The following is a 12123-nucleotide window of genomic DNA, read 5'->3' on the forward strand; positions in this document are numbered from 1 at the left end:
CTTTGCTATTTAGCAAACCACACTTTGTATCACCGGAGAGGTCTGCTGAGAGAGTCTTTTTAATTCTCCTGAGGGTTTTATTTATACCTGAAGGGGGAAAGTTATGTGTGATGGAAAGAGTTTTTATTCTGAGTTTCTTCCACCGTTGTAAAGCTGTGGTTGGAGTTGCGCTGGCGTGCGTTCAGGAGTCTGTCTGTTTCATCCCCTTGCAGAGCACTAATATCTCCCATCTGAAAGTCTGAAATGGAGGCCCTTAGTTTCTGTGATTTAGGATTTGATCAAGTGCGTGATTGTGATAACGTTGGCTCAGTCTGAGCTGAGATTTGGTAATGAATTGTGTGCACTTTGGTAATCCGTGGCAATGGCAAGTAAAACAGGTTCCCTTAAACCACTGCTGAGGGCTGAATAACTGAGAATGGAAGGAGTGAAAATAGTGGAAAATGCCTGATATAACTGTAAGCAAGTGGCCATACTTGTCGGCTTTTGAGCATTCTTGAGCACGATTTTGATACACTGTGGTGTTTCTCTTTATAGCGCTTCCACTTCTCACTCGGACCATTCTGCTCACACCAAATCTGCTTCAGCTATATCATCTGACTCAGTCTCCACCTCGGCAGACAACTTCTCTCCAGACTTAAGGGTATGTATGTTTTGTCTTAAAAAAGAAAAAAAAATATATGTCATGGCCTCCTTCAGAGGACATCCCTTGCTCCTGTGAGTTTGGATATGGTAAAATGTTTTCAGCTTTCAGGTTAATGCCAAATTTTATGTAGTCAAAGCATGAAAGGACCCAAAGTCAAACAGGTGAAATAGAAACTGAAGTTTAATCTCTACCATGTTATTTCCTTCTTTATAAAGTTGTTTAATCTTCAAAAAGCTGACTCTGCAACCTACACTTGGAGATGAATTTTCAAAGGAACTCCATTTTCTTTTAAGTGCTTTAAGTAAGTGAAAACCTCAACCTGCCAGTTGTATACCCCCCCCTTTTTTTTGTTTTTTTTGCTGGTGTGTGTGTGTGTATGAGATGTTCTCTGTTGAAAACTCCTGCTTGTTTGTAAACACTGAGTGCTTGGAAGTATCTTCTTTCAGAGAAAGATTGTTATCTCCAAGCTGATAAAATAATCTTCTGTCACAATAAATTGCTCTGACATAAAAAGGTCCAAACAAGGCTCTTTAAAGTCTGTTATTAGATTTGTTAGTTATAAATCCAAAGTTCTAGTTCAGTGTCACAGGAGTTTTGAAAGCTATCTGTACATTCCTCTTATGAAACCAAGGGGTTTGCTGATATACCCTGCTTTAAAAAAAACATCCCTGAGTGTAAAAGTGTTGATATTGGTACATTCTAGTAATGACTTCCAGCATTTCTCAGCGGTGGTTGAGCATCTTTGTAAAATCCAAACACAAAAAAATTGCCTAAAAACCTCTAAATGCAACGCTAATTCCTTTGACAACCATGATAACTTTTTGTCCTGTTAGTGTTGTCTTGGTAGTCCATAATTAATTACAAAAAGTCCACCTGTTCATAAGTAGCAAGAACATGAATGTTTCTAAAGGCAGCTTATTATTCAATATTAAGCTAAGATTTGAAACTGAATCAATAGTTTATGTGCAATCTGATGATTGTTTACACATTTTACCTATGGATACAAAGAGTAATCTTCGGAACATGTCTGGGTAAAGAAGTACGTACTAGGTTTGAAGTTTTTTTTCCCTGTGAAGTTGGAGTGTTAAGTTACTCCAACATGGAGAAAACACAGATTTTAGGCTGAGACTAAGTGATTCATTGATACGAATATACATGAGATTGCAAATACTGCTGTAACTGCCTGTGTACATTTACAAGTAGAGAACCCAGCAACATTTCTTTTCTAAACTCGAGGTTGTCTTTCCTTCCCAGTGGTTAAGTTGGCTCAACATGTTTTCCTTGTAACCCTGATTGCTTCTTGTGACTCTCCCTCCTTTTGCCACCTTGTTTGTGTGAATTGTAAGCTGTCAGGGTAGGGATTCCTGCTCGCCTGGATTTGGCTGGTTCCCCATCCTCTGTACCTCAATCAAAAATAATGTCCACACAGGATTGTTCACTTAGCTGCATGATAGGTTTTTCAGGCAGAAGATGCGTGTGTATTGTTTACTGGAGGCCATTAGAAGTTCCTGTAAAATGCAGAAGTATTTTTTCACAGCCTGCCCTCTTCCTTTTTTTTTTTTTTTTCCCCTAAGCAAACCGAAGTTCTGCCGTGATTGGAACAAATGCCGCTCCACTTTCATTTTAGAATAATGTTTAAGGAGAAATGGTAAAGCAGAGAATTACTTTTCTAGAATAAAGGTGCTGCACGCCAAGCGTGAGCACGTGCCTCTGCTGGCAGAAGGCTTCTTGCTCTTAAGCCGCATCAGCTCTGTGGGGCCTGAATTCAGCATAAGCCTGCTGTGCTTCACCTAAAGCTTGCTCTTGCAGAGGTAGTGTGAGTGGCTGCAGTGCAGTTGTGTGTAGGCATAAAGCTGGTTCTTGCCGTTACGGTAAGCAAACCTAGAGAAAATGCATTCCCGTGTTCCTACTTGTATTAGGGTATAGGGAGAAAGGGGCAGTTTCCACTAGTACAGGTTGACTTTGTCTTTCCTAGAGGAATTCATGCAGTAATTATTTCTCTCTTCATTCCTGAGGGTGTTTGATGCTGGATAACAAGCCTGGGAGCTGGGATGAAGATCTGTCCTCTACCTACAGACAGCCTCTTGTGTTGGTATTGCCAGTGCAACGGCAGTCCCACAGCCTGTCCTCAAACCGATCGCTGTCAGTGCTGGTGTGTTACTGTTTGCTCTCTGGGCTTGCTCTTGGAACCTAGTGCTAGCTCCAATGGAAGATTTATTATGACTAGTGATCAGCTGACATTGATTTCTTTCAGGCCTTAAGTCAGGGAGAACAGGTGTCCTCTCTCTGGGCTTATCATTCTTTGCCCAATTTTCTCCGAATTAACATCTCTGTCATATGACAGTTCTGCAAGTTTTTTTTTTAAAAGTCAGTTCTACGAGAGATTTTTCAAGGTCCTGATTGCTCTTCCTGTTCTCTTTGATCTTTCTGAGATGTGGCCTTGCCTTTGATATTGCAGATGAGGTCATACTGTTAACTGATACAGTGGCATGAGAGTGTTCTCTGTTCTAGCCCTTTCCTTACACGCCTGAGCTTTGATTGGCACAAGACAAAATGAACTCCCAAGCCTTAAGAGATACTGAGATTTGAGCTAAGCACCTTATTAGTTCTGAGGACAAAAAGGAGTTCCACACCATTCCTGGAAAATTGTAAGAGAATAAGCCATGAAGTGGGAACTAATGCATTTTGTGGTAACTCTGTGGTATGGTAGACAAGTGCCTAGGCTACATGGTGTTCTCACAGGAAGGTGTTGCATCAGTTAGCTTTAAGAGGCTGAAAATAAGCTTTTCAAGATTTTGAAGTGGATCTGCCAATTATGGGATTATGCTCTTGATGTGTATTTAAATTTTTCCTGCTAGAATGAATTGCTACGTGGATCCATCATCACTCCTACCTCTACTTGGTCTCTGCCTCTGCGTGTGCATTGACTCAAATTTAGGAATTAAATTTCTGTGACGATGGAAAAACACTTTGTGATAGCTACAATTAGCACCCGCTTTTTCTGTGGGGAATTTTTAGAAGAATAGTAGGCGTCTGTCGGGAGGAGGGAACCAGGGGAAGGACCTACATCATTTCTTGCAGTCTGTGCCTGCAGTTTTCTTTTGGAGTGCAATTAACACTCTGTGTGTGTGCGCGCATGTGTGTAATGAGGTAAATGAGACAACCACTGGGGATTCCTACTGAATGCATGTGCAGTCTTTTTCCTAAATCTTTCTCCAAAGTATTCAATAATAACCTTTATGAAGTTTTTTTTTTTAATGAATATTGTGCATTTCAATATTTGAAAGTAAGATTAAATTGCTTTTCCACAGCAATTTATAGAATTTTCACTTCATAAACTAACTCTAAATAACTTTTGGCTGCTTCAGTTGGCTTCATAGGGCAAAAAAAAGAAGAAAAAAACCAAGCCCCAACAGAAGAACAACAAAGCACTATTAGGTTCTCCCCTCCATCCCCTTCGTGATCTCAAATCTGAAGCTGTTTAGAATTGATTTAGGGAATGCACTTTTTGAGGGAATTTTTAGCAAATGTACTGCCATATGTTTTAACATAAGTTACAGATCAGGCAACAACAGAATTGAATAGAAGTAGCTGGAAGTGAAAAGGAGCTGGAAATTCATAGAGAGTTTTGTAATTTGGGATAAGATTTTAAGAACACTTTAGAGTCAACATTGCCAAAGGATTGAGGTGCAGAAATGTCTCTTACAGATCTGGTAACTCAGTGGTTATTAAAGTACAGTGAGATTCTTGCTCCTAAGTCCTATAGGTGGTATCTTCTCCTGTGCCTATGGGCAGGTATGTCTGTGCATTTTATAGTACTTCTCTTAAGTCTTCTTGTTAATGCTCTAGCTTTTATCAGGAGGGACTTTCATTTTTAGGTAGCTGTTGATTTATAGGAAAATGCCTGAAGTTTACTGCATTCAAAGCTTTGGAGTAGCTGTCGTAAAAGGGATGTATCCTTTCCATCTGCAGTTGGGAAGCAGTGAATACAGCCAGTGGAGCCTGTTGCCACTTCCCCTAAAAGTAGTACCTTTGCCTGAAAATTCAAGGTCCATTGTGTGTGGGTTTGGATTGTGTACAGCGAAAGCGTGAACCAGAGGATGGAGACGCCTATGTTGGCTTTCTTATGTTGCTTCTTGCTTCTAGTCCACTCTGTGGACAGAGGAAACCAGTACAGCAGATCCATATGTCACCTGCTTAGTTGTGCTGCCCTCAGAAACAGTGATTCAGATCTTTGCTCTTGGTGTTGCTGTTTGTGACTGCTAAACTGTTCTCCCATTTGAGAGCTACAGTAAGATCCATAATTACCGATATTCCTCTGAGGTCCAGCAAGATACTGTACAGGTGTGTGTCCCATCTTCCATAATTGTTTGCTCCCTCCATAATAAGTTTCTCCTATAATATACAGGGAATCAGTGGATTTGCAAAGGGTTTATATATGAGATGCAAGAACATTATCATAGCGTGCCCAGAGAAGACAGAGTTGCTTGCGTAACCTTAATTTGTTATCCATTGTGTGTACAGTTGGAGACTGTAGACAAGACCATGTGGTTTATTTTGTAAGATACATAACTGATGCATGACAAAAGGTATATGAAGGAGTCTTCTCTTTCCAAGACAGTAAATGGATGCCATCGCTGTCTCCTTACATTGCCTGGATGAAATCTGTTTGAGCAAGTCTGTGTTCAGACTAGCCAACCACAATTCCTTTGTAGTCGATGGAAAGAAATAGGTCATTTATGATCTGATTTATCTCAGCTTTAAGGAAATGCCCATGCTAGGCGAGAACATCACGTAGCTGAGCCTGAGAAGTCCTTGCTGCTGGATGTTGTGAACGTTATTTGAGGGGCAGCAACTGATTTCTCAGAGTGGATCCCAGCTTTAGCTGTGGTCCAGTAAAGCTGTAGTTTTGTCTCATTTGAAAACCTACTGTGTTTCTCTTCTGACTATGAAGAGAGTTCAGGGTAATTTCTCCAGATGTAGACCTCTGAAATTGAGGTAAATCCTGTCCCTCAGGTGATGTTGGGCAGGATTAACCGAAATGCCAGTTACTGACTTTGCCACCTTTGTATTACTTTATTGTAGCTGTAGTGCAAAGTCCCTTATGCTGGTTTTAAGTAGAAATGTATATTGATAGTAGAAAAACATATTGAAGAAAGATGTGATTCTCCCCCGCCCCCCATCCTTTGCTGTAAATCACTAAAACTAGCCTCAGTGAGCTTTTCCATTGCTATCTCCCTGCCAACGCAGGAAGTGTGTCAGGCTTTGGTTATGTGTAACACATGTTTAACAAGAGCTGGGTTTAGAGAGCAGCATAACTTTTTAAACTTTAAGCACTCGTTTAAGCAATGTTTTTTAGTTTTGCTTTTAAGGGACTTTTCAGTTAGTGAATGATGCTGGCTTGGAAGTGCTAAATCATGAAAAAACCCTCTCCTTAAGCACCTCCAGGGTAGTTGAAGACTCTGCCCTGCCAGTCGGCTCCATCCCTCTTGATATATGGGGATAAGTATTCCTGTTTCGGACCGTTCCTTGACTCTTCGCGTGGGACTGCCTGTAAGAAGACTAGTTCATAGCAAATGCAGAGACGTCTTCTGTGGTGTGAGCTTTCCTTCCCGGTGCACTGGACTGTGACTGCTATTAAATTACAGACCATATTGCACAAGCCACCAGATGGTGAAGATAATTGACCTGTGGTCACCAAAGACTGGGCTAGATGCGAACTGGTGATACAGCAGTGAAATTAAATAAACAGTTCATCTTTTTTACTGTCTCTGCGTGAAGACATGACCATATGTGATTCTCTGCGTCATCACTTTGGGCTCAGTTTTATTCTCACACAGAGGTGCACCTCACATTTTTGTGGGTGTACAGAAGTAGAAGCTATGCAGGCAGAAGTAGTCCTTACCTGATCTGCATGTAGTACTTCCGCAGGTCCCGTTGCACACAGGGATGAAATTGGGGCCAAATCCAAGAACAGTTGATGCTTTACATTATCAAAGGTATCAAGTAGAAGTACTTAAAGAGCAGCAGAGATGAATTAGGAAAAATCTTATGGGGAAAAGTATTTAAATATCTCAAAATTCTGATTTTGGCCATACGAGTTGCGTGTCTGTGTCTGGGAAACCGGCTTCCTTTCTTCTTTGGAGCATTAAGCTGTTGATGAACAAAAGCACAAAGGACTGGTTCTGGAGAATGAATGATGCTCTTGTCCATAAGCGTGGTCATGCCAGGACAGCCCCATGAGTGACTGGAATTTAGCCCCTGCTGTTGCCATGTTTTTTTAGGACTCCAGTTTCCGTCACTGTGAATTTCATGAGAATTACAATCTTTTTCTTTTAAACTGTCCTAAAAGATGGAAAATCTTGGTCCCCTCGCCGCACCTCTGCCCAGTAAGTTCCCCTCTGTGCCTCCCCCTTTCAAGGAAACAGAAACACAGAGTAGCCAACCTCTGGGTTGCAAAATATTGATTTCATGCAAATTAGATGGGGGGGAAAGTCAGATGCAGTCAGTTTGCTGTCTCCTTTACATGGAAATAATACTCCCTAAGTGCTTATCTAGTTGGAAGAGAGCAAAGACAGCAAGCGTTGCTAATTTTTCTTATATAGAGGTACCTGAATGTTGAATATGAAGTAATGCATAGTGAAAGAAATCTCTGGAGGCATTTATGATTGCCATCTATTAGAGTGGAAAACTGAGGAGAATAACCAAATGGCCTTCATATGTTCCTCAAAAATATTTTCAGCTCTTCCTAATCGACTGCCGTATTTCTCCTAGCTACAAAGTGCAAGAGTTCTGCTTTTGCTGAGTAAACCTGGGTAAGAGGTGGCTTATTTTCCTCCCTTTTTCCCCCTCCTGTAGTTATACTTTTGTAGACTGAAGCACGAATCAGGCAGGAATGAACAAGCATGGTATTTAAAAGGAGCATGCGGATTTGTGACTGCATGCAGTACCTGCCAAGATTTGATTTTCTGTAGAAGTTTTTGCACTGAATGAAACATCTTTGTTCCCCTCTGTATGACTGTAAATATATATAATTACTTGTATCTTGAATCCTTGTATTATATATCACTAAACTCCAAAGTTAAATTCTTGGTAACAGAGATGGTTTTCTGTGACTTATTTTAGTTGGTAGAATTTATACCTCTCTCTTTGGTCTGTTACTGAAGATGGATGATATGAACTTCACTAAACTAGTTTAATGCTTTCCTTTAAAATTTTAATCTATTTTCCTGTGTAAGTTGTTTGCTAAACAAAATACAGTAAAAATAAAGAAAGGGTTGAGTCAGGCTAATGTGCCATACAAAGTTTTTGAGCAGCCAGTGGAGAACAGAGCTGTTGTCGTTTGAGACGTATGTGGAACCCTTGGCACTGAACAAGGTTCTGTATTAAAAAATGTTGGACTTGTCTGAATAGATAATATCTGCAACCTTCTGTGCCAGGGAGCGTTGCTGTTTTGAGTCAATGACGACTTTCTGTCGGAGCCTAATGAGAGAATTGTCTTGAGGCACCAAGCCATACAAACTTGAAGAGACAAGCCAGCCGTGGTTGAACGAGTGGTCCTCAACAATGTGTTCCTTTGAGCTTCTAAGCCTTGCCTTGTACTTGTGCAGTGAGGGCCCAGGAGATTCACCAGCCCAGATTCACCAGTGTCTTCATCACTGGACACTCAGGTCTGAGTGGGGAAGTTTATCGTGGAAAAAACAAAGCAGAAAACCCTGGGGAAAACACTGTATGGTGGCTACTTCCTCCTGCAGAGGAGTCCTTTTACATTACCCTGGCGACTCTATTATTTTTTTTTTTTTTAATACATCAATCTTCAGCTTCTTTTTAAAGATTTTCAAGACAGTGGTAAGTAAGCAAGTGGTTTCTCAAGCCTTTTTATACTTTCTTAAAATATATATGGTAGGTAGAGATCACAGTTTGTGATCTGGTTTTTTTAGTTGTGTCAGGAAGGCATAGTTAAAAGGCAGTTACAGTGTACATTGTATGTGATGATTGTCTGCAGAGTAATATAGTAGACGGTCTGTTGTCTGAACATTTTGTTGATAACTTAAATGCCTCTTGTGTTGTTTTTTAACCAAGCTAGGAAGCCTTCATTGACTGAGTGCTCTTTTAGGAGGTGAATGGGCTTGATGTGGTTTTTGGAGGGTATATTTAATTCTCTGTGTACTATCCTGAAACGATCCATGTGTCCATGGTGTTTTGCTTTTTCCCTTTTGAACTTCTAATATCCCAAAAGAATAACACACAAAGCATTTCCCTGCAATTAGTATCTTGTTGGTCTGAGTATCTTTAACATATTTTTTCAACCCATCTGGTTATAATCCTCAGACAAGTCCCCGTGCCTCAGTCATTCAGAGATACTGCTGTTCATTCCTGCAGTCATTCTGCTATGTTATTCTTAATGATTCAGAATAATCAACGAAGTCCATTTACTTGCTCAATTTATGTTTTATTGCATTTCCAGTAGGATACACAGCACACAAATCTTCTCAAAGTACACTTGAAATAGCCATAAATGCCAGCTGAAGATCTCCAAAGTAGGACAGTGTTGGCAGTCTACAGGAAGATTTGTCAAGTAAGCACAGCTACTGTTTTGCGGTCCTTCTATTTGAGCATTGAGAAGACAGAAGCATCTTAGCAGTGAAATGCTAGAAAAAATGTGCCCTTTTTTCTATTGTAAGAAATGTTTAATTTAGAAAAGAAACCAGCGCACCTATGAAAAATTAGCCTAAATAAACATACGGGTCTTGATTCTGTACGTATTTGTGTCAGTTCTGCGGCTTCTGTCAACGTCAGCTGGACAGAATTAGACCTCCGTGTTTTTTTTTTTTTTCTGAGGTGAATGGAAATATCTTCTGTATCTGTTTTGTTTCAGAGGTTTTTACACCATCACTGGAGTAATGATAAATCTTGATGCACCTGCTATAGTGGCACTGTCCTTTGTTGATTGACTTTTATGGCAGCAGCCATGAGAGATGAAAGGGATGGAGTGGTAGGGCAATTCAGGGGAAGGAATTGGTGAACATGGTCTAAGACCACCAAAAGGCATCTGAAAGGAGAAAAACATCGGTTATGTAAGTGTGTATATTTTGCTCTTGATTTACAAAGAAAATAAATTAAAAAAAATCAACTGTGTACAAATAATCCTATGGCTAAGCCTCTGCAGAAAGGCTGACTTCCCTCATGTGGTTCTCTGAGACAGCAGAAAGGAGTCAGCCCTGACCCAAAGCTGTCTCTGGTAACTCAGCTGATAAGATCTATCCTACAAGCTTTGGAGTCATGCCTGTATTAATGAATTTCATGCAATTTTTGGATCTGGCCTGGCTCATCTCCTGCTGCTTCTTTGCACAGAGTGAGTTTGGACACCTCTGCAAAGTACAGGTTGTGACTGCTCAGTTGTATTGGGATGTCCAGGAGATCTGGCACTGCTGCAGTGGCCACAGTGAAGCACCTCTCTGGTGGATTGGTGAAGCACCAATCACTGGCCACAGTGAAGCACCTCTCTGGTGAAGCACCTCTGGGATTTGCCCTACATTGGAGTTACTTGCCCTAGACCTCAGCCTTTGGTGAGAAGAAAGACACCCATCCCAAAGGTGTATCTCCTAGGTCTTCTGCTTTCCACTGACTGTAGACAGCACCTAGGGGGACTAGCTCATATGTAGATCTCCAGTTTTAGACGAAATTGATATTTCTGCACTTTACTGACTACCCTGCCTGCAGAGCAGCAAGAGTGCTGATTCAGGAGGGCATTTAATCATGTGCCAGTCCTTGAGAGAAAGACATTAAAAAAAAAAAAAAGCAGGGGAGGAAAGTTTAGATAAGTTAACTGTAAGCAGAATATTCCCAGGTAGTCCATTAAGATGTGCAATATCAGACAAATACTTTCCTGTAGGAGATGAGACCTTTCACTTGGCTGTTGAGTTTCAAATCCATTTTTTACCCATCATTTTTAAAGCTATGTATTTTTAAAGTCTGCTAGTTGTATGTGTGTATTCTTGCACACACACATGTGCAACATGCACATTCTTGTCCCCACAGCGTATATCCTGCCTGTTGCTGCTGACCAGTGCAGTCTCACAAGGTAGATGTGCCAAACCTGTGAGTTCAGGGGCTGCAGATGCAAAGGAATTGTGTGTGTGTATAATATGTTTGTCTGTACAGACAGGTGATATATGTGCTTATGTCAAGGGACCAGTTAAGAGACCGGCTTCCAGCTGTGGGAAACATAGAAGAGGACTGTGTGTGGCTGGAACAAAAGCAGCCCCCAGCCTGGAGAGCTTGTCTTTTCAATAGATGAGCAGATGTGGTTTTGGGGAAAGGAATAATGCAGGAGCAAGGTGGTCACGGTGTTGGGTCAGACACGTCACACCAGCACTGTGGCTTTATGCATTACAAATCTTTTCAGAACGTGCAGAATGATTTGGAGTGTGTAGGAGGTTACCAAGGAGAGATTAACTCGGGGGGGGGGGGGGGGTGTCACAAAAAAGGATACATTTTAATTTTGTCTAAACCAAAAAAGATTCTTTTTGTTCATTTTGATTGTGATTCAGGATAGAAAAATCCATGCAGGCTTGGGAAAACTGTTACACAGCAATTCAGTAGCACAAACCTATAGTCTCCCCTTAAGTTGCATGAAGCCAAAAAAGTGACCTTTGTCTGTGGGTTTCGGGACTTAAATATTTAGGAGAAAGTAGAAGAGAATAACTGGAAAATGGCTAGGAGGTACCGCAGGTGCTCTCTTCGTGCATCTTTGTTATCTGGAGGCTTGTGCTGCAGACGTCGGTGCCCAGGGAGAGTTACTGTCCCTAGTCAGTCTGGCTGCTCTCCTCCCTTGCACTGGGGTTTGCACTCCTTGAGTTGCTTGTGTAGTCACACTCCAAGCCAGTCCTGGCAAAATGACCCAGGTTATGGAAAAACAAGCATTAAAAAAGCCATTAAGCTCACCCAGGCATCTTGACTGAACTGGATAGGGGAGCAATTCCAACTCTGGCAGGTTGGGTAGGAGGAAGCATTCCTGGCTCGGCCTCAGCCAGCACAGGATGGGTGTTGTCATCTGGCTATGCAGCTCCTCTGGTAGGCAAACGCCTCTCGGGCAATACAAGAGGGAAACATATCAGTTGTTTTGTTCACAGGCAAAAGCAAACCCTGAATACAGAGTTCCGTGCACCCTCTCGGCTCCTGTCGGAGCAGCGTTCAGAGATGCACAGACCCCTGAGATCCTGTAGTTGGAGTTACAGCACAGCGTGTCTCTGTGCCTCCCTGAGCTGACTGTCACCGCTCGGGTTGAGCGGCGTGCATGAGTCGTGCAGGGACATCGGTTGGGAGAGGGATTTTTGGAGCAGCATGCTGGCTGCTGTGTTGGGAGGCAGCATGAACACGTGGTTGGGGAGGCTTGGCAGAACTGCAGTATCCTGAATCGCAGTATGAAGAGGTAAGGGATGAGGCAGGGAGCAGTCTTACCTTTTTAGCAGGATCTC

The 12123-nt window shown here is 41.7% G+C and overlaps 1 protein-coding gene across 1 annotated transcript in view; it reads left to right on the forward strand.

Moving 5' to 3' along the window:
- The first annotated feature begins 529 nt into the window (after positions 1–529).
- Positions 530–12123, forward strand: part of MTMR2 (myotubularin related protein 2) — a 40756-nt gene continuing 29162 nt past the window's right edge. The window contains exon 1 of the mRNA XM_009881165.1: positions 530–640. The gene's annotated coding sequence lies outside the window, so the exon portion shown is untranslated. The remainder of the gene's footprint in view (positions 641–12123) is intronic.

The sequence above is a fragment of the Charadrius vociferus genome, unplaced genomic scaffold (assembly GCF_000708025.1).
Source record: "Charadrius vociferus isolate BGI_N301 unplaced genomic scaffold, ASM70802v2 scaffold1, whole genome shotgun sequence".
Lineage (NCBI taxonomy): Eukaryota > Metazoa > Chordata > Aves > Charadriiformes > Charadriidae > Charadrius > Charadrius vociferus.